This window comes from Lepus europaeus, chromosome 5 (genome assembly GCF_033115175.1).
Source record: "Lepus europaeus isolate LE1 chromosome 5, mLepTim1.pri, whole genome shotgun sequence".
Lineage (NCBI taxonomy): Eukaryota > Metazoa > Chordata > Mammalia > Lagomorpha > Leporidae > Lepus > Lepus europaeus.
The window spans coordinates 59,620,629-59,641,061 of record NC_084831.1 but is presented as its reverse complement, the minus strand read 5'-3'; the positions used below and the strand labels follow the sequence as shown (position 1 = coordinate 59,641,061).

Sequence of the window (20,433 nt, the reverse complement as noted above, 5' to 3'; positions counted from 1 at the left end):
ATGCTGTGCTGTCTCATTCTATCAATAAACAATTCATTCAATCATGGATATAAGCAATCATTGAGAAAAAAAGTTATTCCTCTATTAATAAGATTTCACCTAAACTAAGTGAATAATAATATAGTTCACAATCAAATAGCTTTAAAGAGAAATACATTTAGAGAACAAACTATTTTTAAAAATGAGATACAATGCTTAACAAAAAGCAAATTACACATGTTGCCAAAAGGCAGAGTAAGAAAAATAGGTAGTGCTAAGAAACGCTGATGAAACTGTTCCAGCTGTCTTTTGTAGAACTGTGTGCTTTGCTTTTATAAGATACAAATGGTGGGGCCCAGCAGTTCTAGAGAGAGATGGAAAAGGCAAAGAAGAACAATCAAAAATAGTGAAGAGTTGATTTTATTGAAAATTCTGGGTACATTTTAAGGTGGTCCATTTATTAAAAGGTTTATGTTTCTGTCTAAGTGTAATAGGAAGTTGAGTGGTGACTCAAGCGAGGCTTCCAAGAGAACCCAACTTAAAGGAAGGGATTATGTAGGGAATACTCATGGGGGAATTAAAACTTTTCGGAAAGGATTATTTGTTTTAGTAAAGGCTCTTCGGTGAACAAGATTACTGCTTAGATTTCTTCTACTATATAAAAGGCATAATGGGATAAAGTAAAATAAAATTTCAGGTTAAAATGGCATCACTCTTATGGGATGATCAAGTCCTATGGCTTGAAATAATTTTGTAGTTTGAAATAATTCTGATTATTGAAATCAATTCTTAGTTATCGATTTGATAATGATAATTGACATTATTAACAAAATGTCAATGACCTCATTATTGACTAATCATTAATTTCAAAATTAATAACTGAATAGATAGCTAAGTGTGAAACCTAGTTCTCAACTTTGTTTAAGCTGGAAAGTCTAAAATCTCTCCTAGTAGGGGTGTCAAGATGATCTAAAGACAGAAGAGATGTGGGAAAGACAGGAATGATTCACAGTAGGGATTTTTGACATCTGAAAATAAAGGAGTTAAGTGAATATAGCAGGAAAGTGGATTTCCTGCCTCAGTCAAGAAGGAACAAAAGACCCACTCTTAAGAAAAACAACACAAGGAACAAATTCGCTCAATTCCAGTTTATTCCAAAGCAACATATAAAGTGTTGGTTGCTGTGCTACCAAAAGCAAGACTCTTCCCTGTTTGACTTATCCCTCCTTCTGCCCTGCCTGGCTTGATGTGAGTCCACAACCTGCACCCCTGTACAAGGCAACCCTAATCTAGAATCCTGGGATTCATGCTTGATTTCCTCTATATTTCCCTACTGTACTTCTCCCCTGTACACTGTGACTCCACAGTCCCCAAGCAGTTCCTGGGAGTACCTGTCTCCTAGCAAAGAGATCAATAAACATGGGTAGAATAAATAACCTCATTCAATATGATTGACCTCTTCCCTCAAGGAGTGCTCTGCCAAGAATGAGGAGATGAACACAGCTTCTTGTCCTGTATGCTGTTCCGGTGCTACTTCCTCCAGGAAGCCTTCCAGACACTCTCCTGTCAATCAGACTGAGGGATATGACCCTCCTCTAATCTCCCACAGCACCTTGCACTTACCTTTTCCTAAAACTTTACAGTTTGGCCTGGTTACACTTGATCTACTTGCCTGAGTTCCCCGCTAGATAGGGACTGTCACACCTGTCTTCCCAGTGCCTCGCACAGTATCTGGTGCAAAGTGCAAAGGCAATGAATGCTGGGGAATGACTTCTACAGGGAATAAGTGCAGTAAGATTTTACGTAGCGTGATCCTATGGGGGAGGCAGACACAGGAGCAGTTGCTCGTGCTATCAGGGTGAATGGCAGTGAGAAACAGCTCTCTGAACTGACCTTGGGAGACCTGGAGATTTTCCTAAGGAAGAGCGTGGACCAAAGCACGCAGGCAAGAAAGCACATAAAGTCTTTAAGACAATGGGAGCCTGACAAGACTCAAGAAAAGCACCGGCTGGAGGGAAACGGGGCAGATGTGGCAAGAAAGGTTATTTTAAACAAGTTGTGAAAGACCTGGACGCGAGACCAAGGGATTTGGAGATTGTAAAGTAGAAAGTCACTGACGTTTTTTAAGCTGGGTGAGAACGTGGCCAGATCGCTCAAAGAAGAAAAAAAAAATGTTGTTTTCTTTTCAGTAACTAAAAGCCATAGATCTAACTTCCTCCATTTTTATATTTCTTGAGACTTCATGAAAATACAAAACAAAGACCAGCCGAAGCAATTCTTTCCTCGCCTGATCTGAACCCTGCGTGGTGGTTTTTTTTTTTTTTTTTTTCTTTTCCTTGTTTTCTGGCAGCTCTCTTGGTGAAGCGAGTGCATCACACAGCTGGGAAAACACGAGCTTCTCAGTTTGTTTGGCTTCTGAGCTATGTGGGTGAGCGCGAGTCTGGGCAGTGTGTCAGCTCCTTCCTGAAAGTCTGGGTCACGGAAGTCCACAGCACAACCTTGTTTACGCGATTTTGCTTCCAGCGTCGAGAACACTGGTTGTGATTACTGCAAAGGTGTATGTGGTCACCGTTGGCTCTCAACCCTGCAATTCCTTTGAAAAGATGATCTGACTGGGACAACGGTGACCTTAAAGTAACACCTCTGTTTCTTTAGAAAGCCCCGGATGAAAAGCCATGCGTTGTTTTCCCCACTGCCTTTGTGCTTGGCTAACCGCGATAGCTTGTGGGCTCCCTGGGAGTCGTCCTGGGAGACGGAGTTTGCTGGGCTAGCAGATTCGGCTGGGAGACGATGAGTGAGTGACCAGTCTGAAGCAACTCTTCCAGCCCAGACACGTGAAGTTACAGTTCATCAACACATGTTTACATGACTGTCTGCTGTGTGCCGGTCACTGGGAAGCCAGATGAATAAGACAGTTTCTATCCCGGTCTGCTAACTAACTTGAAAACTCCTCCAAGGTAAAAGTCCATTCTGAATTCTCTTTATGTACCCCAGATTGCCTAGCACAGAGCCTAACTCGGGGTGGGGCCTCAATAAATATCAACTGTCTAAGTGTGTGGGTGAAGTTCTGTTTTGCACAACAGATGTTTACTAAGCACCTACTGTGGGCTGACCCTGTGTTGGGTGATCAAGAAAGGAAGCTGAGGAAAACAGGGTCCCTACCATCAGCTGCTCATGGTCTGCTGGGGAAGACAGACATTGAATCAGAGTCCCCAAGGAGCCCCTGAGCCCCTATGGAACCCTTTGCCACCCAGCCCCTCCTCCGGAACCCCTCGCCCCATCTCTCTACTCAAGGGATAACAGCTGGTCTAGAAGACAGACCAGCGCCATACCCACAGTGCTGGCTGACAGTATTTTAGTAACATGGCTCAGCTAACAGTAGAGGCACAAGTCACGCATACAAGGGGTATGGAGGAGGGAATAACCTCGTGGTGTGTGTGCGTGTGGGGGGGGGGGGGGACTGTGCAGCTTCCAGCAAAGTCCAACCTAAAAAGGGAAGTTCTGCCTCTAGGCGTTTACTCAAAACCCCATACTGACAAGTGTGAGCGCAGGATGGACCCCAGATTCTAGGAACTGTGTAATCCACAGGCAAGGGAGCATCTGACCAACCCCTTGTGTTGCTGATTAGGGATGGCAGATAAAGGGAATCATTTTTTAAATGATATGGTAATTTTAAAAATTAATTTACAACATTTTTTATTTCTTCCTGTTCTGGACCAAACTTATCCACAAGTGTAGCTTTATAGTCATCTTGGCTCCAATAATCGTGGCATTTTGCTGAGTCACTGGACTCACTCCTGAGCAGTAATGACCCAGAGAGCCTTCCGAGAATCGGCTTAAAAATCGTTAGCATGAATCCTCCTCACCAGGGAGAGGCGTGCTTTTGACTCCATTTCTTGCAAAGCTGATGCTTAGCGCCTAGCAGTGTTCTAGAGCGACAGCATTCGGGAGGAGAGAGAGAAGAGAGGAAGGCAGGCAGGAAGAAGGGAAGGCAGGGAGGGAGGGAGGGAGGGAGGAAGAGGAAGGGAGGGACAAAAAGAAGATGAGAACAATTAACTAAATTTTTTAAAAAAACCCTAATTCTCCCCAGACCTCTCAGAATTTTAAAATAAAGATTAGAAAAACATCTTACTGCTGGCAGGGCCAGTTTCCCACTTGTAAATGCACCAAACATCACCTGAGGAATTGAGGAATGTCTCAGTGGGAACCACAGCTCTTTCATGGAAACCTATCACCTCTTCCCTGCTCGCATTTTATGAGCAATAGCAACAAAACAAATTACACTTGTCATGTTCTACAGGTAATTGAATTTGGCTTCTTGAAATCCAGGCTTTGGACTGCGGAGACCATGCCTGTTCCTTTACTAACTTCTGTTGTCACCTGCCTCCATTCAAAGCGGGACTTCATGATATTGATCATTTAAATGTAAATTATTGGCCCAAGACTACTTGGCTAGTCTCATTTTTCCCCACTGCTTGCTTTGCGCACAAACTGAGCATGCTCGGTTCGCAAGCAGGTGTGGCTGCAGCTTGAGGGTTGTGACTCAAACTGTCCCCAAAGGCTTCATCCAGGTGTTCATCAGGCTGCTGGCATCTCCAGGAATCACCGCAGGAGGAGCTGCTTCCACGTTCACTCCTATGGCTGGGGGCAGGCTTTATTTAGGTCCTGTGGGTCGTTAACTGGAGACATTTTTTTGCCACCCGAGGTTCTCCATAGCATTACTCAAAACCTGGCTGCTGGATTTCCCCAGTATGAAGGGGAGAGACAGCATCAGCGAGCAAGATGGCAACCACAATCTTTCTGCAGCTTAATCTCAGAAATAACATGCCATCGCTTTTGTCATAATCTAGTTTTAGAAATGGAGCCAGCACGTGTTCAAAGGGAAGAAACCGGACAAGGCTGTGAACACCAGGAAGCGGGGTCACTGGGGCCATTTCAGTCTGCCCACCACAGTGCTCAATAAGCGTGCTGGGCAAGCCGCTGAATCTCTCTAGTCAGAATGAGTATGTGTGGGGCAAGGGTTTTTGCACAGTGGTTTAAGCTGCCACTTGGGACACCCACATCCCCTGTTGGAGTGTCAGTTCAAGTCTCAGCTGTTCCACTACCGATCCAGCTCCCAGCAAATGCTCCTGGGATACAGCAGACAATGGGCTCAAGTAATTGGGTTCCTATCACTCATATGGGAAGCCCTGATGGAGTTCCTGGCTACTGGCTTCAGCTTGGCCCAGCCCCAGCTGTTGCAGACATTTGGGAAGTGAACCAGAGAATTGAAGCTTTCTCTCTCTCTTACTCTGCCTTTCAAATAAATACATCTTAAACACACACATGCACACACACACACGCACGCATACAAACACACACAAAGATCGATAGCATTTAACTTCTGCTGGAGAAGCAGTGCAACATGACTTTAGTCGAGTGTACATTCATACGCATTGATGGATCAAAAGCAACTGAGTGAAAACAGTGCCAAGTGTATGGCACTCAGTAAATTGTTGTGGGGGGGTGTGAATAAGTGAAAGGATGGTAGAGACTAGTATGTGTCCATTAATATCTGTCCTTCAATGAAAGGGTTTTCTTAGTTTCCACTGGGCACGCATGTAGTCCACTGGACACTACATTTTCCAGCATCCCTTGCAAGCAGAGGAGTCTGTGCTATCAATTTTTGTCTAAGGGAATCTGAGCACTTTTATTTCACTCCTCCCTTGACTGGCATGTAGAGGTTTGGGGGTGGGGGGGGCTGCTGAGAAGGAAGGGACACCATGATGATGGCAGGACCATGTGTCGGATCACCTGCCTCTGGGCTCGCTGCTGAAACAGAACTCAGCTGCTCTCCTATGAAGCCATTGTGCTTTGTTGGCACAAGGTAGTGTCATTTGCCTGATAGAGAATTTTGAAAAGCAAATAAGAAAGCAGTATCCTGCCCCTTGTCCCCAGCCTCAGGGCTGATGTACCCTTGGAGCCCGTTGCAGAAGCTCCAGAGACAGCAGTGGAGGCTCTGTGGTGCCTGTGGCTCCACCGCGCGGTGCAGACAGCCCCTGATTCTCAGGGCTCCTCTTCCATCTTTGTGACTGTACAAGGACGTGCAAGCAGCACATATTCAAGAATCTGATCTTCAGAATGGTGAATGTTGGTCTTTCGCCCAGGCTAGCACAACACAGAACGGTCCTCTCTCATGATGCCAAACACGAGAGGAAACAACCCACTCTTCATGGGGTGCCGTGTGGCTAAGCCACGCTGTGTGTATTCAATGCTGTTTCCACTTAATGATAATCTCCACTGACAATGGGTTCATTGGGTTGCGACCCCATTGTGCATTACGGAGCATGTGTACTGAAGTCACTTTCCCCCCTGGGTGGGCAAATGCGGGCTTCTTAACTCAACTCTTGTAAAATTCAGAGGCTCTGAGAAGCAGCCCACAGCAGCTGGTAGCTGCAGGTTCTTCTCCAGGAAAACCCAGCCAGGTTGAGGTTTTCTCACCGGAGTTTGATTTGCTTTCCCCCAAAGGAGAAGAGTTCTCGGCATAGCCCCTGCAACATGCAGAGCCAGCAGCTCCCCCAAAGCCCCAGGGGCTGCCAAGGGCTAACGTCCCACTGGGCAGCCGCTGCCACTGTTGTCCCCATGGGGCAGCATTCCGATCCTGGAGGAGCTGGAGAGGATCCACGGCCCAAGGCTGGATGTTCTGTTCTGTTTGTGTTCTTTTCCAGCATCCAGATACAAGGCTCCATCCAACACCGACCTCAAATGCCAGAATAAAATGCTCACTCGGCCAAGCCTGCTCTGCTGAGGCTACGCAAGGAGATGACCAGACCTTGTGAAAACACAGGGAGGGTGCAGGAAGGAAGTGGGATACGATTTTCCGGCCCGGATTGAAAAATCTGTTCCTAGCGCAGATGTCTGCCAAGTATAGAGTGCTTTGAAGATACTTCGTTTTCATGGGAAGCTGAGTTTGAAAAAGCAGAACAGAAAGAAGAGGTGAGGGACTCCAGGCTGCAGATGAGAGATCCAGTGGTCTTGTGAGGTCGGAAAGTTGCAAAGCACCTTCAAGAAGCGTGTAAGTAACCCAGACAGCTGTGTACACGGCCAACAATGATGCAGAGTGAGAAAATCTTTGCTTTAATGTGCTGACTTGAAGGATGAGGGATGGCCACAGGCAGACAGTGGACAGCATGGTGGCAGGGAGGGGCATGAGGTCTGAGTGGGCACAATTTATTCCCGGAAGTCCGTGACTCAGGGAGGCAGGATCACCCGGTACCTGAGTCAGGTCTTTGGCAAGAAAGAAGAGAAATGACTTTGATTAAAAAAAAAGGGGGGGGGGGCAGTGCTGTGGCATAGTGGGCTGGGCCTCCGCCTGCAGCCCCAGCATCCCATATAGGCACCGGTTCAAATCCTGACTGCTCTTCTTCCAATCCAGCTCTCTGCTGTGGCCTGGGAAAAGCAGTAGAAGATGACCCAAGTGCTTGGGCCCCTGCACCCATGTGGGAGACCTGGACAAAGCTCCTGGCTTTGGATAACTCAGCTCCAGTTGTGGTGGCCTGTTGGGGAGTGAACCAGTGGATGAAAGACCTCTCTTTATGTCTCTCCCTCTCTCTGTCTGTAACTCTGCCTCTCAAATAAATAAATGTTTAAAAATGGAGAAAATACTGCAGAGGAGAGGGGAGAAATAATGGAGGGTTAAAAGAGCAGAAAGAAAAGTGAGACAGATTCTATTCAATCCAGATGCACCAGCATAGGGTTAGAAAAACGGCGGAGTAGCTTGGTGGTTTAATCACACACTCTTCAGCCAGCCACCGTCATAGAGCCCTGTGCTGCCGTAACAACGTACCGCAAACAGGGTGGCATAGGCATGAGACGTGTATTGTCTCCAAGTTCCGGAGGCTGGAAGTTCAGGATCAAAGCTTTGGCAGGGCTGCTGCCCTCGGAGGGCTGTCCGGGAGCTTCTGACCCTCGTGGCTGTCTCAGCGGCTGGGGTTGTGCTGGCGATCTTTGGGGGCTCCCCGGCCTCTGGAGTCATCACCTAATCTCAGCCTTGATCTTCACATGGCGTTCTCTCCGTGTGCCAAGTTTCCCCTTTTTATAAAGACAGTTATATTGCTTCAGGCTCATCCTAAGAACCTGGTCTTAACTTTATCATCTGCAAAGGCCATTTTCCCAAATAAGGTGATTATATTCACAATGCCAGGGTTGGGACTTCGCTGTCTTTCGGGGGGACTCAGTTCAGCCTGTAGCAGCCATGGAAGTTGAAATCCCAGCTCTGCCCCTCACTGGCTGTGTGGTCTTGGGAAAATGACTTGTGTGGTCTTGCAAAAGCTGCTTAATGTCTCCTCACCCCAGACGGAAGGAGGAATACTCTCACTGCAAGGAGTAGCACAAAGTCAGTGCCTAAGAAGCACCAGGGGTTACTATGCGCCACAGAGCCAGGCTATGGCATCACATTTGTCCCTTAGAGGTCCCATTTTGCTCACTGCTGTCTTCCTACCCCTGCCCCAGGTGCCCAGCTGTGTGCCTACAATGTTAGGGGGCTCAATGAATATTTTCTGTGGTTGATGACTTTATAACTCAACTGACTTTTTTCCTTTGAGCCACTATGGCCTCAAGGAGACAGAAAGTGAAACTGTCTGTTTTTCCTAGGATTGCGGCTACATTTCAGTGAATCTCATTGTGCCAGGACCTGGAGCAGAGGCTCCAGACCTGGCTCTTGTTTCGCGGATCTGCCCCGGCTCCTGATGAGACCACGGGGGGGGGCTCAGCTGGTCCTAAGGCTGCTGTGACCACAGGCCTTGCCTCTGTCCCCGTGGCCCTAGTATCTGGGAGGCTTCCCAACTGCACCCCTCTTCCACACGCACAGCCTCCCCTGCTCCCTACAGCCCTAGCTGGAGCACACAGCCTTGCGGGCTGTGTGAGGAGTTGTCTGTGCTGCCATTTCCTCCAGGATCTTCCTGCTTCCCTTAGGAAGGAGCTAGAACACCTCTGCTGCCAGCCTTCCCTTCCCCCACCCCAGCTTTCTTCAGTCCCCTTGGCTGGAGACCATCCCTCCCCAGCTCTCACTAACTTCCTCGTGCCTCTCCAAACCCAGCAGCACTGGAACAGTTTTCACTCTCCCTACTGCATTTTCCCCAGGCGGTTCAGGCCTATTGGACGCCATCTCCATCCCCTAGGGGACTCAGGCTTGGAAAAGCAAAACCAGGGAGACGGAGCTGGGCTCCAGACACCTGCTTCACTGATTCCTCCCTCCCCTGAGGCACAGACCCCCACCAGCCTATGGCCCCAGTGGGGAAATGCCAGGAAGGGGGTGTGGTGTGGTGAGGGGAATCAGTGAATATTTTAAAAGTATTATCCCAGTTTGTTTTGGCACATAAATAAATGGAGCTGGCCCAAGGCACTCTGAGGGGGCAGGTCCCGAGCCAGGTTCCCGTGAAATCTCTGTCCTGAGGTGGCACGCACGCCTGCCTCATTCCCTGTGGCAGAGCCCAGAGCTCACAGCTCGGGCTGTTGCTTGCACAGCAGCTCCGTGCCCTCCGCCCCCCTGTCCCCACGGAATCGCTGTCTCCTCTGTGCCCCAAACATCGCTGCGGTTCTAGCAAGCACTTCTGCACACACCTGGAATGATCAGTCACGATTCCTCCCCAGTGCCCGGAACCAGTCCTTACTCAACCCTGGCAGTAAAGTGGAGGCTTTGTCACTTATTCCCCGGAGTGACCTTGGGTGACTTTGCCTCTCCAAGCCTCATGTTCCTCATAGGTAAGATGGGGACAGGAATACCCCCTGCTGGCCTGCTGGGAAGGTTGAGTAATACCACCTAAATAGAGACCCGGCTCCCAGCTGGGCAGGCAGTGTCTGTCCGTGTGGATAGTGGTGACTGTGGGTGGCGTGACCAAGATCTGCTGGGTCTCACCTGTGCAGAGCAGGGAGCCAGCAGTGGGGCAAACAAGGTGGCGAACCAGCAGCAGAGGCCCGGCTGGTGGACTTCGCCCAACAGAAGGGCAAGCACTAAAACCCACTCATGCTTTAAACCATCCCAGATTATGATCAGTGTTGACCATTCGATAACTAAGCCCTTCTGGAATGTGAGCCATGAGCGGGGCATTTTTATACACCTGGCAGGGACTCCATGGGGTGCTGGGAGAGGCGTTGTTGGGCTGAGTCACAGAACAATAATGAAAAGGGTTAGACCAACTGGGGTCAATGTGCTCCCAAGGGAGCCGTTCATCTGTGGTCGCTGCTTATTCCCGCCACCTCCACAGCCACCTGTTTTTCCAGAAAGGGTTTTGCAGGTCTGGAAGAATTAAGGAATTCTATTCGAGAGGTCACCTGCTAGACTGGCTTTGGAAGCTTTCACTGAGCACAGCAGGAGGACAGGGGTGGCCTGGGCTCAGGGGAGAGCACGTGGCTGTGTGGCCACGCCTGGGAAAGTGGGGTGCTTCCCTGAAATGCCTGCACCTCCGGCTTCCCTCTTTCAGCTTCCTCTCTCTCTTTTTAAAAGTTTTATTTATTTATTTGAAAGGCAGAGTTACAGAGAAACAGAGGCAGAGAGAGAGAGAGAGAGAGAGTCTTCCATCTGCTGATTCACTCCCCAGATGGCCTCAAAGGCTAGAGCTGGGCCAATCCGAAGCCAGGAGCCAGGAGCTTCTTCTGGGTCTCCCACGCAGGTGCAGGGGCCCAAGCAGTTGGGCCATCTTCCACCGCTTTTCCAGGCCATAGCAGAGAGCTGGATCAGAAGTGGAGCAGCTGGGACTCGAACCAGTGCCCATAAGAGATGTTGGCACCACAGGCGGCAGCTTTACCCACTACACCACAACGCCAGCCCCTCAACTTTCTCTTAAATGTCACTTTCTCAACAAGGCCTTTCCTAACTACCAGTGAATACCAACTCACAAAGGCTGCCTGTTAAATTGTCAGGAAACTTGTGAGCCAGTTAGTAAACATAGCCATTGATGAAAATCAAGTTACCTAAACTTAGAATTAAATTGTATCACAAGCCAAGCTTTTAAAAGATACTAAAAATTCACAATTTTAAAATTATTTTGTATGTTACTATTATCTACGTTGAGCTGATTTACATGTACTGTGTCTGTGTACTGTGTATAAATTCTATATAAGGATATACCACTGTGCACTTCCTGCCAGTTTCATATTTGATGATATCGAATTCACAGTTAGTAATCTGCCACGGCGGGCATATTCTCCATTGAAATTGGCCATTGCTACAAATTGAGGCTTAAGCCCTTCATGAATCCAGGTGTTAACTATTTACCAGCTCTCTGCCACTAACCACCTCATTTAAAGTTGTAACTTGGAGCAGGTGTTTCACATAGAAGTTAAGCCACTGTTTGGGAGGCTTGCCCCCCACAATTGAGAGCTTGGGTTCAAGTCCCAGCTCCACTCTCAATTCCAGTTTCCTGCTGATGTGCACCATGGAAGGCAGCAGGTGCTGAGTCCCTGCCACCTGCATGGGAGCCCTGTGTTGTGTCCCAGGCTCCTGGCTTCAGCCCGAGCCCAGCCCCAGATGTAGCAGGCACCTGGGGAGTGAACCAGCAGATGGCATCTCTCTGTCTTTCTGACTGTTAAATAACATAAATAAATAAATAAAGTGAAAAATGATCACCACTTCCAGTCCCACTTCCTCTATTTTATTTCATATGAGGATACTTCAAAAGTTCATGGAAATAGAATTAAAAGATTACATTTATTTTGGTGCAGAAAAATTTTTGAAATCCATGCTGAGTTTTTTTTTCATAATATACAATCTGAAGACCTCTCAGATTGCTTTCTGGCATGTTTTGCAATTTATTTGGCATCCTTATTTTCCATCTTTTGGCATAAGAACATAAGCACCACGAAGTTAAGAGTTTGTCTCTTTGTTTTAAAAGGTTTAATTTATTTATTTAAAAGGCAGAGGGGCAGAGATACAGAGGTCTTCCATCTGCTGGTTCGCTCCCCAAATGGCCACAGTGGCCAGGGCTGGGCCAGGCTGAAGCCAGGAGCCAGGAACTCCATCCAGGTCTCCCACGTGGGTGGCAGAGGCCAAGGTATTTGGGTCGTCTCTGTTGCTTTCCCAGGATGTGTTACCAGGAAGCCCGATCGGAAGCGGAGCAGCCAGGACTTGAACAAGCGCTCAGATGGGATGCCCGCATTGCAGGTGACGGCTTAACCTGCTGTGCCACAGCACTGGCAGGGACTTTGTTTCTTTCTGCTGTTTATTACCAGCACCCGGAAGAGTGCCTGCAGCTAACTAGTGCTCAGTAAGTCTCTGAATTCATGTTGGCCAACGCTGGGACTCTGTGGGCAAGGCTGCGGGCGGGGGTGGGGGGAGGCCAGGCTCCTTTCCCCACCGGGCCCTTGCCCTTGACCTTGCCCCTGGCTCCTTGCCCAGCGCCATCCTTCCCGACTCACAGGATGACCTCACACGAGCACTGTCTCTTTCTCACCTGCCCTCCCTCCCTCCCGGTGTCTCCAAGTGCATGCAGACCAAAGCAGGTCTTGAGTTGATGTTTCTCGGGAGGCTGGCCTATGGGATTTCTCTTTACTCTGCTAGCTCCTGTCTCTGGCCAGAAAATGCTCAGCGTGTGTCTCTTAAAGTCACAGAGATCAGAGTGACGCTGTCCTTTAAGCAGTGGTTTCCAAGCGGCCTCTGCCCAGTCGATGCCAGCAGCACCGGCAGCACCCAGGAATGTGTTAAAAATGCAGGTTCTGGAACCCATCTCCCAACCCCGGAAGACTGAGGCCCAGCAATCTGCGCTTCTGAGATCCCAGTGCGTAGCTTGGAAACCACTGCCCCAAGCCTCGGAGTCACTCCCAGACAGTGGTTCTCAGATGGGACCCTTCTGTCCCCAGCAGGGCATTCGGCGGTGTCTGGAGCGTTTCTCGTTGTTGAAGCTGGGCAGGTGCCACTGGCATCTGGTGGACAGAAGCCAAGGTTGGGCTAACTCTCTTCGGACGCACAGGGCCGCCCCGCGTCAGAGAATTATCCAGCCCAGGTGGCAGCAGTGCCCAGGCTGAGAAAGCCTGCTCTCAGCTCTCCTTACCTTTCCCATCCGTTCAGCTCTCCCTCCCTTCTTTCCTCTAACATTTTCTGAGCAGCTATAATAACTGCTAGCAGTTATAATAACCAACCTGCCCATCTCTGACAGTCAACTGTTGCGAGGAAGGCACAAAACTGGGCACCAGCTTTGTGGAAATTTCCGTGCACAGAGACACTTAAGCTGACCTTTCAATCCACTATGTCAAGTGACATCAGGGAGAATGCTCCCATCCCACAGGGGAAACCTCAGTGAGGGCTTCCTGGAGGAAGAGGCCTCTGTGCAGAGACTTCAAGACAGAGTTGGAATTAGTCAAGGGAGCGAGCAGTAGATAGGTAATCACTTTCACATGTGGAGCACTTCGTATGTTTCAATCGTCGTGCTGAGTGTTCAACCAACACTTTCTCAACTGATCCCTGCAATACCTGAGGTTGACACTACTGTTCTGTCCATTGTACAGACAGGAACACTAAAGCCCAGAGACATGAAATACCTTGCCTACTGTTACTCAGCTGGGAAATGTTGAAGCAGGAATCGGAATCCATGTCTGTGGACTCTAAAGCCTAGAAGCAGATGGTTGCTATTTATAGAGGGCACAGAATTTTTTAAAACATGCAGTGAACCCTTGGGTATGGGCAGATTTGTGTCTGTCCCCACCTCAAATTCCTACGTTGAATTCCCAAGCCCCAGCACCTTAGGATGTAATGGCGTTTTGGAGAGAGCTGCTTCAGAGGGGATTCGGTTACTGAGGCCTTCAGAATGGGCTTGAATCCAATGTGACTTGTGAGCTTGTAAGGACAGGAAGAGATGGCAGGTGTGCAGGTGCACACAGCAGGCCATGTGAGGACACAGGACGAAGGTGGCCTCTGCAGGCCGGGGCGGGGAGGCTCGGGAGAAGTCACACCTGCCCACACCTTCATCTTGACCATCTCAAAGCCTCCAGAACTGCGAGGAAGATAGTTATCTTGTTTCAGCCACCGGATCTGTGGTCCTTTGCCACAGCAGTACCTTGTTCCTTCTTTGGGGGTATGGCTTTTATGGAGAACGTAAGGGCTGTTCATTGAGCTCTGCTTTGTCTGCTGCAGAATTAACCAGAATGAGAGCCCTGGGACTTGCCCCTCTCCTTTTCCCCAGACTTGGGGCACCGCTGAACTATAGCTGCTGGGAGACAATGGCTCCTCCTGGCTTGTATAAGACCTGAAATTCATGGAGACTGAGCAGGGTGTCCGCGGGGAGAGACAGCCTTAAGTGGGAGAGGCGGATTCTCGGTGGTAAACAGGTAATAGAGATCTGAGGTTGCCGCCACGGAGGACCGAAGCCCTATTTCCATGTAGCATCATGAAGAACGGCTGTTGGACACCCGGCCCTGGCTGACAATGCTGAAATTCTTACTCAGCAGAGCACTGGGACCTGCAATCAGAGATCATGGGCATTTTGGCGACTGCCAGCGTGGACTCACGCTTGCAGGACCACTAAGAAGTTTCTCTCTGCTTCTGAGCCCTCTAGCTAATGGTGCTCCTGGAGGGCGTGGGCTGCCATTAGCCCCAGTAAAAGCTGAGATGGAATCTGCTATCAGCCCCGAGAGAGGGAGGGCCCATGTTAGACTGCGCTGAGTGTAAAGTTCAAAGGAAAGCAACGTGGTGTTTTTGTACACCCAAATTCATGCATGGAGATTCAAACCAACTGTGCTTGACAGCAGAATTAGGATACCAAAGAGCAAGGCAGAAGCTACATCAAGAGAAGGCTGCAGGGGCCAGCGCTGTGGCACAGTAGGTTAAAGCCCCAGCCTGCAACACCGGCATCCCATATGGGCACCGGTTCTAGTCCCGGCTGCTCCACTTCTGATCCAGCTCTCTGCTATGGCCTGGGAAAGCAGTGGAAGATGGCCCAAGCGCTTGGGCCCCTGCACCTGCGTGGGAGACCCGGAAGAAGCACTTGACTCCTAGCTTCGGATCAGTTCAGCTCTGACCGTTGCGGTCATCTGGGGAGTGAACCAGCAGATGAAGGACCTCTCTCTCTCTCTCTGGCTCTACCTCTCTGTAACTCTGTCTTCCAAATAAATAAAATAATTCTTAAAAAAAAAAAAAAAGAGGCGGCTGCAAACACTTCTTTCAGCGGGGAGCACAGTGAGCGAAGGGGGACTGAGCTGCTCTGTGTTTTTCTTCTGGCGCTGGGCTGTCTCCTGGCTCTGTTTTGTCTCCTGCCTAGGACTAATTATGCTTGTCATGTGCATCAGAGAGATGGGGCTAAGATGAACAACTCACTGTGGGCTCAGCAGATGAAAGGGGAGCTAATTAGCAAGGCCGGCAGTGACCGCAGGCAGGCGGGCGGGCCAGCGGGCGAGCCAGCAGGTGAGGGCAGACTCTGCCCCTCTACTTCACCCAAGAGCCAGTGCTGGCTCCTGGGAGGGGCTTCGGCAAATTCCGCCCAAGCCTCCAGTGCCGAGCGTGGGACTGCCCAGCCCTACAATTCCGTGATTCCTCAGGAGAGGAGGGAGAAAGAAGGTGGGGCCCTCTTTGAATCCGGGGGTGGGGGGGTGGGGAGAGAGAGAGTTACCACCCACATGCCTTTTCTCCCAGCACAGGCTGATCTGCGTGAGAAGGGGTGAGTAGCACACAGGGAGGCCCGTGGGGTGCCCCAGGCAAGGAAGTGTGGTGACGGCTGGTGAGAGACGCAGGCTCCAGCCGGCCTCTGCCACTTACTGGGTACAGAATACGTACTGCCCGGGAGACGCAGGTTCTATCTTTGCCCAAATGGGGCTGACCCTTCCCATTTCTTGGAGGGGTAAGGCTTAGATTTGTTTCCATCGGACACTTGGTGCCTTGATAGGTGGATTTTAGACAAACACGAATCGATAGCATTACTGCCTGGCACACAGTAGGTACTTGAAATATGGGCTGGATGGCATATTTCTTGCATCACTTATTATGGACGTTGTATACGTGGGGCGTGCAGTGTTGAGCTACACAAACACCGTGTTGCCCTCACAGAGCAGACGTGTTCGTCAGATAATGGACTCCATATTCTTCAAATCTGACCCCCACACCAGTTTGGCTTGTCTCTCTTAAAAGACATGGCTTGGATGTGTTTTCAAAATAAAGCATCTAGGGGCTCTATGTTGCAGTGCAGTAGTTAAGTCATCATTTACAACACTGGCATCCTGTCTCAGAGGGCTGGTTCCAGCCCTTGCTGCTTCGCTTCTGATCCCAGGGAAGTGGAAGATGGCCCAAGTACCAGGGTCCTTGACACCCACATGGGAGACCCAGATGGAGTTCCAGGCTCCTAAGTTTGGCCTGTACCAGCCCTCCTGCTGTGGTAGCCATTTGGGAAATGAACCCATGAATAGAGGACTCCCCCTCCCCCCCTTCCTCTGTGTCACTCTGCCTTCCAAACAAATCAATCTTAAAAAAAAAATCTAAAACCTGTTCACAGTTTCCACTTTAAGAATTAGAAAAGAGAGATCGGCATTGTGGCATAGTGGGTAAAGCTGCTGCCCGCAATGTCGGCATCCCATGTGGGCACCAGTTCCAGGTCTGGATGCTCCACTTCAGATCCAGCTTCTTGCTAATGGCCTGGGAAAAGCAGCAGAAGATGGCTCAAGTCCTTGGGTCCCTGCACCCATGTTGGAGACTTGAAAGAAGCTCCTGGCTCCTAGGTTTGGATTGGCTCAACTCTGGTTGTTGCGGCCATCTGGGGAGTGAACCAACAGGTGAAAGACCTCACCCTCTGTCTCTCCCTTTCTCTGTCTGTAACTCTACCTCTTAAATAAAATTTTTTAAGAATTATTTTATTTATTTGAAAGATAGAGTTACAGGGAGAGGTAGAGCCAGAGAGAGAGAGAGGGGGGGGGGGTCTTTTATTCTTCTGGTTCACTCTCCAAATGACTGCAACGGCCAGAGCTGAGCTGATCCAAAGCCAGGAGCCAGGTGCTTCTTCCAGGTCTCCCACGTGGGTGCAGGGGCCCAAGGATGTGGGCCATCTTCCACTGCTTTCCCAGGCCATAGCAGAGAGCTGGATCAGAAGTGGAGCAGCCGGGACTAGAACCGGTGCCCATATGGGATGCCGGTGTTGCAGGCTGGGGCTTTAACCCACTGCGCCACAGCGCCGACCCCTTAATAAATCTTTTTTTTTTTTTTAAAGTGTAAATGCTGAAACAAATTCTTCAGCCTTTTCCTTCAAGTCTCTGTTGTAGGGTCAGAGCTGCTGCTTTACCTGTTATGTAAATATGGGCCCGGCAGGAATGGAAATGAGAACAGATCTAGTCCTGTTCCCAGGGAAACTGAGAGAAAGACCAGTTCCCACTGGGCCCTTGTCCTTCTCAGCACTTGTCACCACTGCCACTGAGCAGAGGCTGGGGTCAACATTTAGTTCTCGTCCACCTCCCCACGGGGCTGTGAGCACAGCAGGGTAGGCGCCCGGGGCACTGCCTCCTGGCTGGCAGTGTTCCCAGAAGCTCTGTGTGGGCAGGGGGCCATGCCAAGGGCTTGCTTCACAAGGATCGCATCCAGTTCTCACAGCAACCCTGTGCGGTAAGAGCTCTTCCCCAGAAGTTTTGTGGGTGAGGAATGTGAGGGGCGGCAGGGTTTGAGACTGAGCTGGAGTCTACTGCCAGAGAGTGGCAGGCAGGCCACCTCGCTCACGCTCAGAGTGTCTGGGCCAGCTCCCGGGTCCCTGTGCTCACCCCGTCCCCCAGGCTGTCTTGTGGGATGCTTGTGGGATGGGGTGGGTGGAGGTGGCCTGGCTGGAGACATCGGTGGAGGTGGCTGGGGGCACCCGGGGTCAGAGTCAAGGCTTGTGGGTTTCGGCTGTTTAGCTCCGAAGACAGCAGCGTTGTGCACTGATGTTTCAGCGTTGCAGGCTGATCTCTCCGCCGGCTGGCTGAGAACTCAGAATTCCCTCATCTGTCTACGTCACAGTTGCTCTCCTGCAAAATGACAATTAAAAACAAATAAACCATAAAATCAAAACCATCATGAATTGCCGCCCCATACCCAGTACGAAGGCTGCTAGCAAAACGGAGAAAATACCAGGACTTGGTGAACACAGGGAGAAACTGGAACCCTGTGCACTTGCTGGTGGGAATGTCAGGTGGTGCAGCCGCTGTGGAGAACAGTGCGGCGTGTCTTCTAAGAATTCCCAACCAGGGGGCAGGTTCCCGCACATCAGCAATGCTCCACTTGGCATGCCTGCCTCCTTATGGGAGTGCCCGTGTTCAAGTCCCAGCCCCACGCCTGAGTCCAGCTTCCTGCTAATGTGCATCTGGGAGGCAGCCAAGGACAGCTCAAGGACTTGAGTTCCTGTCACCATGGCTCTTGGCTTCGGCCTGGCCCAGCCCTGGTTGGTGTGGGTATTTGGGAAGTGAACCAACAGACAGGAAATCTCTATTTCTCTCTCTCTCTCTACCTTTCCAATAATTTGATTTTAAAAAATAAACAAATAATAAAAAAGAGAGCCATTTTTAAATCCTACTCCTTGGTCTACACCCAGAAGAACTGAAAGCAGAATCTTGAAGAGACACTAGCCTACCTATGTGCATAACAGCATTATTCACAATAGCAAACGGTGGGAGCAACTCCAATGTCCTTCAGTGGATGAACAGATAAACCAAACGTGGTGTGTATATACAGAGGAATAGTAGACAGCCCTGCTACGGCAAGGATGGACCTTGAGGGCATTAGGTTAGATGAAGAATGCCAGTTGCCAAAAGTACCTGAAGTAGTCAAATTCAGAGAGGGAAGCAGAGTGCTGGTTGTCAGGGGCCGGGGGAAGAGAGGAAAGGGAAGCTGCTGTTTAATTAGGCAGAGTCTGTTTTGCATGATACAAGAGTTCTGCAGATAGATGGTGGTGCTAGAGAATGCCCTTACACTTCACTATCAGTCTTCAATACCCAACGAACTGAACACTGAAAAAACAGCTAAGGTGGCAAACTTAATGTTATATGCACATCCTTATAATTTACAAACTAAACAAAGGAGGCTGGCTCTGTGCGTTAGTAGTAGGTTAAGCCTCCACCTGTGGTGCCAGCATTCCATATGGGCACATGTTTGAGTGTCAGCTGCTCCACTTCTGATCCAGCTCCCTGCTGATGCACCTAGGAAAGCAGCAGAGGATGGCCCAGGTGCTTGGGCCCCTGCACCCATGTGGGAGACCCCAAAGAAGCTCCTGACTTTGGATCAGCCCAGTTCCACCTGTTGTGGCCATCTGGGGAATGAACCAGCAGATAGAAGATCTGTCTCTCTCTCTCTCTCTCTCTCTCTCTTTCTAACTCTGCCTCTCAAATAAACTAATAAATCTTAATAAATAAATGAAGAAAAAAACCAATAAACTAATCTACCTCTGGGAAATGTTGTCAGGGCCAAAGGAGACCACATCTATACTATTGAGAGAAGGGGTTAATGGCCCGCCTGCCTTGGTAAGCACTGTCAGACTCTGACCCAGTGTGGTGGCCACACAGAGAGGTTTATTGTTGGGTTTAGTTTGGGGTTGTTTTAAAAGCAGAGAGGACTTTGGGTGCACTTGCCGACTTCAAAGCAGCCACTTCTCACCACCCACAGTCCCGGGGAGTGTTTGGAACTAGCCTGCAGGCAGGGGCGGGCAAGAACGGGGCCTGACAGGGTGAGGCCCAATTTTTATGTCTCTGCCAGACACTGGTGCCAGTTTGCTGCCAGCTGCCCGAATCTTCCAGGGCTGCCAATAAAAGGCTCAGGAATGCTCACCAAGCCTGAAATGCAAGGCCTGCAGCCTGGCTGGTGCTCAGCGTGGCTCTCTGCACCAGCAGGCCCTCTGCAGAGCCGGAACAGCAGCCCCATTCCTGAACACCTTGGTCTTCACATATATTATCTCATTTTTGATCCTCACAACCACCTGCTGGGGTGTTACTTCTCAGATGTAAAAACTGAAGTTCAAAGACTTTAAATTGACGTGCTGAAACTGGTGCATGGAAAAAACTGGATTTGAACTTGAGTCTTGTTGGCTGCCATCCATTTCACTATGCTACATTGCAAATGAGTGAGTTGAATGGATGAATAATGAAAATGAGAAGGACATTATTTCCAAGTGCTTTTCACCTAAGGCTTTTAAAGCACTGTGCAAGAATCCCCCAGTACCGTACCGAGTATTTTCTCTGCAGGCACACAGGGTGCTGGGTATGTAAAGTCAGGTCACAGTTGTGCTTGTTCTTAGGAGACTTGCAAACACACAGAGAAACAAACATGTGGTAACTAGTGATAAGTAACATCTAGTGATGTGGCTGGGCTAGCTTTCACAGAAGTTATTTTATTTATCTACTCCCCAAAAATAGCCTTTGGAAAAGGCACTAATATCTTTATTTTTTTCAAATAAAGATGATGAGGCTTAGCTGGGTTGAAAAAGTGACCTACAGGAGCCGGTGTTGTGGAGCAGCGGGTAAAGCCACTGCCTTAGTTGCTGACATCCC

The 20,433-nt window shown here is 49.6% G+C and overlaps 1 long non-coding RNA gene across 1 annotated transcript; it reads left to right on the top strand.

The window, feature by feature from the left end:
* Positions 1-1,834: 1,834 nt before the first annotated feature.
* LOC133759857 (uncharacterized) lies at positions 1,835-15,046 on the top strand. The gene is made up of 3 exons (XR_009865924.1): positions 1,835-2,936; positions 6,687-7,033; positions 12,039-15,046. It is a non-coding gene; the product is annotated as an uncharacterized LOC133759857 (long non-coding RNA).
* The last annotated feature ends 5,387 nt before the right edge of the window (positions 15,047-20,433 follow it).